The sequence below is a fragment of the Micromys minutus genome (genome assembly GCF_963924665.1).
Source record: "Micromys minutus genome assembly, chromosome: 9".
In the NCBI taxonomy this organism is placed as follows: domain Eukaryota; kingdom Metazoa; phylum Chordata; class Mammalia; order Rodentia; family Muridae; genus Micromys; species Micromys minutus.
Genome location: NC_137978.1, coordinates 49,697,212 through 49,706,020, shown reverse-complemented (window position 1 = coordinate 49,706,020; position 8,809 = coordinate 49,697,212).

The window sequence follows — 8,809 nt, the reverse complement described above, 5'->3', positions numbered from 1 at the left end:
TGAGGAATGGACTTTTCCTTGAGGGACCAAAAACTTGAAGGAGAGTTAGTCTGGACTTGAGCCTTGACCCTCAAGTGCATTTCCCTGGCCACAAAACCTTTGTTTATTCGCTTTGTTGCTTAGCCATATGAAATCGTTTATTAATATATTAATTAATAAAACCAATATGTCCCCTTTCTCTTCAAATGAAAGCCAGGAACCTGTTCCTCCTGGCTGTGACTGGCGGAGGGTCAGGGAAGGGTGACGCCTCCCATTTATGTTTTTCTTCAGGAAAACTAACCTCTGAGAAGTGGGAGGGGGTGAGACCAGAGAGTCGGAGGGGCAGAGAGTTTGCCTAGGGTCATTCACAGATTTGCTGATCTGAGAGTTGGCAATCAAATGTAGGACAATCCAGGTTGGGAGTCTCTGTTCCTTAAAGAGCTCCTCCCCCGACTCTCCCAAGCTTTCCCTGCCCTTAACAGGCACAGCAGGGGTGAGGGTCCAGAGTTTGTCAGGACAGGACATTTTCCCAACACTCTTACTGAGTCAAACACCTCTGTGTTTCTTCTAAACAATTATTTTACCACAACAGTCTCCCTCATACACAAAGTTTCCTTATTGACCATCCACTTAAATTCCAAGACTTGAAAATTTAGAGAGGCTAGTTGAGTGTCAGGCAGGGAGAGTCAGGGACGTCCGCAGGTGCTGGCCTATTCAAGGTCTGCTGTGTGGCTTTGGTTTGGTTTGGTTTGATTGTTTCAAGTTCGGACTTTGCCATCCAAAGCCCTCAGGAGTCCCCAACCCTACCCCCTTTACAAAAGCTGTTTGGGAAGATCTCTCGATTCTCTGGCCCTTTTTCCCTTGTTCCTAATGACACCCCTTGGAGGTCACAGAGAAATCCCATGAAAAAGAGGGGCCTCCTACACAACCTGGTCCATAACAGTTGGCAGCTGTTACTACACTCGACTTTATCTGGGGCACACAGACCCCTTTAATCTATAGTAGACCACCAAGAGGTGGTGGCACATGACTTTAATCCTAGCACTTGAGAGGCAGGGGCAGGTAGATCTCTGAGTTCAAGGACAGCTTGGTCTACAGAGTGAGTTCCAGGACAGCCAGAGTTACCACTACTAAAAAACCACTAGCCAAACAAACAAATAATAATAATAATAAAAATAGTCTGCTACCTCACTGGTCCTTCAAGTCCCAGCTTAAACCTCTCCTCTTCCAGGAAGCTTTCCCTGCCTGTTTGCCCTCCTCTCTCCCTGCAGGCCTTTACTCTTTTCGAGTTTACTGTGGTTTGCCTCAGGCAAGGCTTGACTTTCTTGCCCTGTAAATGATTGCTTTCTCTCTTAAGTTTTTTTTTCAGTGCTGTCTCTTTGAAGGCGGCCTGGCGTGGCATGCTGAAAGTGGATAATAAATACTTTAACTTGCTTGCGTGTCCGGCAAAGAGCAGCAACAGTGAGTGAGATTTGAAATCAGAAAGTCTAGGGGTCCCTCACGAAGTCCTGCCCCACTACTTCCTAGCTGAACAACCCTGGGCAGACCCACGGTCGCCCCACCTCTCTGAACTTCCATTCCCTCAGCCACCCAGTACAGAGAAAGCTCCCACTTGGCCACTGGTCTGTAGCAAGACCACACCACACGCGCTTCACCTCCGAGGTCTCCTCTGAATCCCACACACTGCAGTGTTATTGTCCCCATTCTACAGATGAGGGAACCTGGACAGAATTGTGGCTGAGCAGGTTTGGAGCCGAAGCAGGGCCCCAGGGCCAGGGAGGGAATGGGGGTGGCAGGGTGGAGCTGAGAGAAAAGAACCAGCAGCCAGTGAGGGGGCCCAGAGCCAGTTCTCTGTGGTTGAGTTTCGGGTGGTTGGGGTTGGCTTTGGAGTTTCAGTGCCTGGGAACGGATGGATTCCTGTGAGAGGTGTGGGCATGGATCAAGCCGGTCTCCTTCCGCTTCAGTTCTTGCTTCTTGTTTTGGTGTCGATCAGGGTGTTGGACCTCGAAGCTTTGACTCTTGTGCCTTTGAAGTTGGATGGCAAAGTGGCCCTTCTGTTCGTTTTCTGGGTCGCCCCAAGGAATCCACAGAAGACTACCAGGAGCATCCTAGGTGCTTGATGTAAACACCCAGCTGTGCATTCACGTGCTCACTTTGATTGTTTGGTAGAAGTTGTGGTGCCTGTGAGACAGGGTCTCACTCTGAAACCATGGCTGGCCTCTCTCTGCAGACCAGGCTGGTCTCGAACTCACAGAGCTCCATCTGCCTCTGCCTCCCAAGTAGTGAGATTAAAAATCACATGCCATTGACCGGGCATGTTGTTCCACACCTTTAACCTCAGCAGTTGGGAGGCAGAGGCAGGCGGATCTCCGAGTTTGAGGCCAGCCGGATCTACGTAGTGAGTTCCAAATCAGCCAGGGCTACATACTGGGACTCTGTTTCAAAAGAACAAAAAAGAAAGCACGTGTTTATTTTGTTGAAGCCTCTGAGTCATCTTATAACAGGTACAGCATGAGCACATGGGGAAACTGAGGACCAGCCATGTCAGCAGTGGCTCTCAACCTTCCTTATGCTGACCAAGACCCTATAACACCGCTTCACATGTTGCAGTGACCCCCCCCATAAATCAACTTCATCGCTACTTCGAAGCTACTGTGCTTTTGCTACGGCTAAGGATTATGATTTAAATATCTGTGTTGTCTGACAGTCTTAGGCAACTCCAGTGAGTCATTCGACACCCACCCCCCAAAAGGAGACCCACAGGATAAGAACCTCGGATGTAAAGAGATTTGACCAAAAGTTTCATAGGATTGAAATTAAGACCAAACCCCAATCTCCATCTCCCAAGACACTGAGGTCTTTTTTAAAAAAGATGTACACATTTTTTTAAAAAAAGGTTTTATGTGTACAATTGCTGTGCTTGAACATTTGTTTTGGTGCCGCGCACATGCCCAGTGCTGGAGGGAGTTATTGATGGTTGTGAGCCTCCATGTGGGTGCTGGGAATTGAACCCCAGTCCTCTGTAAGAGCCAGTGCTCCTAACCGCTGAGCCGACTCTATGAGGCCATATACCAAGAACGCTGAGCGAAGCACCAGTCTCAGAAATGCATGCCTTGCCAGTGAGCCAGGGCTGACCAGGCTGCAGAACAGATGTGCAATCCCAGCACTTGGAAGCTGGAGGTGAAAGCAGCAGTTCAAGGTCAGCCTCAACTACATCTTTGGATAGTCTGAACTATATGAGACCCTGTATACATACATACATACATACATACATACATACATAAACACACATACACACATACATATACACACATACATACACATACATGCACACATGCACACACACATACACACATGCATACATGCATACACACACATACATACACACACATACATACATATACTTCTCACCACTGGGTGCATTAGGGATACTTCGAACCATTTACCAGATGATAAAACTGTGACTTACACACACACACACACACATACTGCTCACCACTGGGTGCATTAGGGATACTTCGAACCATTTACCAGATGATGAAACCGTGACTTGGGCAGTAAGGACCTGCCTGAGGCACAGAGCTGATAACAAAGTCCCTGTCAGGCACAAAGAGCCTCGGAAAAGTCCCCAAGCCGGAGCCAACTTCCCTTCTCCATGTGGGTCATCCGCTGATGTGTCTCCTCAAAAAACAAATTAAAAAAAAAAATCCTGTTTATCAAAGCCTGAAATACTTGGTACAGGCTTCTCAGGGAGGCAGATGTGGTGACTCATACCTGTAATCCTGGCAGCTGGCACACTAAACCAGAAGGATTGCCTTGAGCACCCTAGGCCACATAGCAATATCAGACCAGCTAGGGTTGTAGGACTACGCCGCCCTCCCCCCCACAGAATTAGAGAACACGCAATGCGATGGGACCGGAGAGATGGCTCCGTACTTAAGAACCCTTAGTGTTCTTGCAGAGACGAGGACCCAGCTTGGGGTCCCAACTTCTGCATAGAGGCTTTCAATACCTGCAATTCTAGCTCCAGGGGATCCAGCACGTACACAGTATGTGCAATCACAGATGTGTGCATGCACACACACATGTATAAATCAAAATATTATATATACAGTCACACAGGTGTGCACACACACATATATAAATAAAAATATTTTATATTCAGTCACACAGGTGTGCACCTGCATGTATACAGTATACACAATCACACATGTGTGCATGCACACACACATATAAATAAAAATATTTTATGCACAAGCACACAGGTGTGCACGCACACACATGTATAAATAAAAATATTTTGATTTTATATTTTGATTCTTTCAGACTGGGTCTCTCTATGGAGTCCTGATTGTCCTAGAACTTGTTATGTAGACCAGGCCTTGAACTCACAGAGATCTACCTGCTTCTACCTCCCAAGTGCTGGGATTAGTTAAATCATGGGCTACCACTCTGTATCATAAACTGGACAGGTGCACGTGTGTGTGCGCGCGTGCACACACACACACACCATATACATAAATAAAAATAAAATTTAGAATCCCTTTTCTAGTTTTGAAATGTATTTGTTTTTATTTCATGTGCATTGGTATTTTGCCTGCTTGGATGTCTGTGTGAAGGTTTGGGATCCTGGAGCTATAGACAGAAATGAGCTGCCACGTTGGAAATTGAGCCCAGGTCCTCCGGAAGACCAGCGGTGCTCCTAACTCCTGGGCCATTTCTCCAGCCCCAGACTGTACAGCCATTCTGTATGGAGAGTTAAGTTCATAGACTCCAAAGTAGTTCATCCTCAAGTCCTGCGCCCTTTTTGTTCTTTTTAAGATTTGTTTATTTTATAGTACACTTGCTCTGAGGGCATCGGCTCCCATTCCGGATGATGGTGAGCCACCACGTGGTTGCTGGAACACCCCTGAACCTCCATTCTCCCCCTGAACGATGAGGCTGATGCTGGCTGTATTGAAGTGAATCTGGGATGGGGATATGAATGTGCCTGTGTGTGTGTGTGTGTGTGTGTGTTGCTTCCCCGGGGAAAATGTGCATCAGCACACAGTCAATATCCTCAGTCACTTGGGAGGCAGAAAAACCACCACGAGCATCTGCTTCCCACTCACTGGCATGGCCAACATAGAAAGATGGACACCAGCAAGTGTTGGCCAGGATGTGGAGAAATCCGAGCCCCGTGTGTTGCTGGGAGCGATGAATTCCTGTGCAGCTGCTCCAGAAGCAACTTGGCGGTTTCTCAAAAACCCACACACAGACAGAGCAGGCCTGTAATCTTGTCTCAACATGGCTCCTTCCTTCGTTAAATCAATATATAGGTAAATGAATCAAACATAAAGTCTGGGCATGACACGCACCTTTAATCACAGAACTTGGACGGCCGGCAGATCTCTATGAGTTCAAGGCTATCCTTGGCTACATGGTGAGGCTTGGTCTCCAAAACTTAAGATTGATTGATTGATTGATTGATTGATTATAAGTACACTGTATCTATCTTCAGACACACCAGAAGAGGGCATCAGATCTCATTACAGATGGTTGTGAGCCACCATGTGGTTGCTGGGAATTGACCTCAGGACCTTTGGAAGAGCAGTCAGTGCTCTAACCACTGAACCATCCCTTCAGCTCTTGGATATAAACATCAGAAAATTGAAAGCCCAGTCTGGTGTTGGTGGTGCATGCCTTTAGTCCCAGCGATCAGGAGGCAGATGCAGGCAGGTCTCTGTGAGTTTGAGGCCAGCCTGGTCTACAGAGCTAATTCCAGGCTAGCCAGGAAACACAGAGTAATCCTGTCTCGAGAAACAAAACAGTAGAAGCAAACTAGGCATTGTGGCACATGCCTTTGCTTCTAACAGAGGCAGAGGCAGAGGCAGGCATGAGATCCAAGCCAGTCATAAGGGAGACCCTGTCAAACAAACAAACAAATAAACGTGTACACAGTATTCATAGCCAGTTTATTTTTAATGACTACAGAGTAAAAATAACCCAGGTGCCATTAACTGATGAATGGATAAATGAGATAAACTGTAAACCGTAGCCATACAATTGTGTGAGTCTGTGTGTTTGGGATATATATATACCACAAATATATATATATATATACCATATATATACCATACATATATATATATATACCACAAATATATATATATACCATATATATACCATACATATATATATATATACCACAAATATATATATATACATATACCATATATATACCATATATATATATATATATATATATATATATATATACCATAAAAAGAAAAGAAGAACCATTTATACCCCAACATGAATGAGCCTTTAAAATATTTCGCCAAGCAGAAGAGGCTGGACTAGTCCAGGAATGGGCGGTCTGCACAGAGGCAGAGGTTGAACTAGTGTTTGCTGGGGATGGGTTGGTCTTCATTAGAGTTGAGGGAAGGAGAACACGTAACGAACCGGCCCTGTTCCCACCTATCCGCGAGATTTTAAGTCTTTGTTTTCTCAGGCCCAAGGGCGATGCGCTGCTGGTGAACCCCCATTCTTTCAAGCAGTGGGCTCCGCAAGTCCTCCTGCTTGCCCGGTTTCCTTCTCGGTGCCCCTGAACAAGGGCTGGGGAAGAAGGGGAAGGCTGCCATCTAGTGGTCAGCTGTCGCACCTGGCGCATGCGTAGACAGTGGAGAGAAGGACGCGGCCCGGGCTTCCGGTTTGGGCAGATTCTTTCCAGATGTTTCCAGATGTTGACAATGTTTTTCACAGATGTTGGGACCTGGGGAGGCGACCCCACATGAAAGGGGGCCATCCATCTGCACATATAGCTCAGTGATAGGACACTTGATGTGGCGCTTGTTTACTACACTCTAAGAACTAAGGAAAAAAATGCTGCTCTTGGGGATAAGGGGGCCTGAGAGTGGGAAGTAGAGAAAAGGGTGGGATTAAGAGTAATCAGAACACATTACATACATGCATGAAATTGTCAGCGAATAAATTTAATTTAAACGTTTGCTGCATGTATTTATTTATTTATTTATTTATTTATTTATTTATTTACTGCTGGTCTAGTTTAAAAAAATTTTTTTTCTTCTGGATTTAGTTAGTGGCTTGTGCCCATAATTCCAGCACTTGGGAGGCTGAGGCAAGAGGATTGCCTATAGCTCAAGGCCAGACTAGATCCAAACAGAGAGAGAACCAATGGGCGTGTCTGGAGTAGTTTGGGGGAGCGCCATGATCAATCTCTTCTCTTCCTGTTCCTGAGAGTGCTTCACCTTGTCTCTTTCTGGCTTATGGTCTAGCAAGCAGCTCCCCACCATGGCCGGACCATCCGTCCCCAGCCCCCAGCCCCACTCCCCAGCCACCAGGACCTTTGATTCTCAGCCTCTTCACATTTTGGCCCTGAGTTCTGATCAGCACACTTCTCCCAACTTCCTCCACTCCTCGAGGACTCACAGTGTTCTGCTTAAAACGTCTTTCTTTGCCTCCAACCTTGGGGAAAAAACACTCTGTGCTTGCTAGCTCTCCCTGTCTCTGTCTGTCTGTCTGTCTCATCTTTTTTTTTTTTTTTTTTTTTTTTTTTTGCAGATGTTTTTGGGATGGGTGTATCAGGTAGCCCAGGCAGGCCTCCAGCATTCAATGTAGCCAAGGATAGACCTCACTGTATAGCCTAGGCTGACCTCAAACTCCAACCCTCTCCCCGCTGCACCGGGCACTGGGAGACCAGAAACTACAGTGTGCTTCACCAGGCCCCTTGTCTTTCTTTTTCAGCCTGTTAAGTCATTGAAAATGTTTGTTCCTGATTCAAAGTACTCTCAATTAAAAACAAGACAAAAAAAAAAAAAAAAAAAACAAAAAACAAGAACTCATCTGTGCCTTAAATGCTTCAGAACAATAGAAGCGAAACTCTGGAGTAAAATCTGAACTCCAGACCGAGCAGAGTGGTAGAGCCCGGCCTGGCATGGGAGGGTGTCAGATACAGCACTTGCCTAGTCGCCGATCCTTGAGTCCAGTCTCCAGCAAAACCAAAGTAGCTCCAGTTGCCACTGATCTCAGGCACAGGGTTCAAAAAGGACCAGCAACCACACGGTGGCTCACATCCATCTATAGTGTGAACTAGATCTGATGTCCTCTCTGGCATGATGGGCACTCAGACGTCAAAAACAAATTTAGGGGCTGGGGAGATGGCTCAGCGGTTAAGAGCACCGACTGCTCTTCCGGAGGTCCTGAGTTCAAGTCCCACATGGTGGCTCACAGCCCTCTGTAATGGGATCTGGTGCCCTCTTCTGGTGTGTCTGAAGACAGATACAGTGTACTTATATATAATAAAGAACAAAAACAAATTTACTCCTAGCCCAGAGTCCCAGGACTTTGGAATCTTACTGGTGTTGGGTAGTGATAGCTGATGCCCGTCCCCAGATGCCACTATGACCCCAGTTCACACCACCTGTTGTATCTTAGCCCAAAGCCAATTCCACCGTAATTATAGCTGTTGACACACTCTTCTGCCTCATTAGATTAAAGGTGCTCCTGGTCTAGCTCCATGTCTCCTGTCAGGCTTAGTCTTCACAAGGCGAAGGGGAAGCAGATGGTAGCCCCTTCCCAGACATAGTTTCCGGCCACTGACACAGTCTCTGGAACTTTGTGTCTGGGGAAATACTGAGTCAGGACCCTGGAAGGGTGATGGGTCATCTCGGAGGCTGACATTCCCCTGCATTTCCTTCTCCAGGCCCTGGAGGAAGAACCTTAGCATCTCCCTCTAACGCACTTCCCCCTCCTACTCATCCACCCACCCTGGTCATTTCCCCCTTTACAGCCTTGAGGCAGGTAAAGCAGTGGCCAGTATTTTGAATTA